The following is a 564-nucleotide window of genomic DNA, read 5'->3' as shown; positions in this document are numbered from 1 at the left end:
CCCCTCCGCTCACACCGTCTTCAACTCTCCTCTCATGATAGGATCTAATCTCGTGTTTTACTCCAGAATCTTGATAAAGGTTTCAACCCAGTGCAAGTGACTGAAAAGGGTGCCAGATGCCATGCAGGGTTTTGAGGGACCATGCAGGGTTTTGAGGGACCATGCAGGGTTTTGAAGGACCATGCAGGGTTTTGAGGGACCTTGTAGGGGTATGCAGAACCATGCAGGGTTATGAAGGACCATGCAAGACTATGCAGAATCATACAGAGCTATGCAAGACTATGCAGGATCATTTAGAGCTATGCAGGATCATGCAGCAGTATGCAGGATCATGCAGGGCTATGCAGGACCATGCAAGACTATGCAGGACTGTATAGGGCAATGCAGGACCATTAAAACTATGCAGGACCATACAAGGCTATGGAAGAAGATACAGGGCTATGAATGACCATGCAAGACTAGGTAGGACCATACAGAACTATGCAGCACCATACAGGGCTATGGAAGACGATACAGGGCTATGAATGACCATGCAAGACTAGGTAGGACCATACAGAACTATGC

The sequence above is a fragment of the Cherax quadricarinatus genome, chromosome 64 (assembly GCF_038502225.1).
Source record: "Cherax quadricarinatus isolate ZL_2023a chromosome 64, ASM3850222v1, whole genome shotgun sequence".
NCBI lineage: Eukaryota > Metazoa > Arthropoda > Malacostraca > Decapoda > Parastacidae > Cherax > Cherax quadricarinatus.
Note: the sequence above shows the minus strand (reverse complement) of the source record.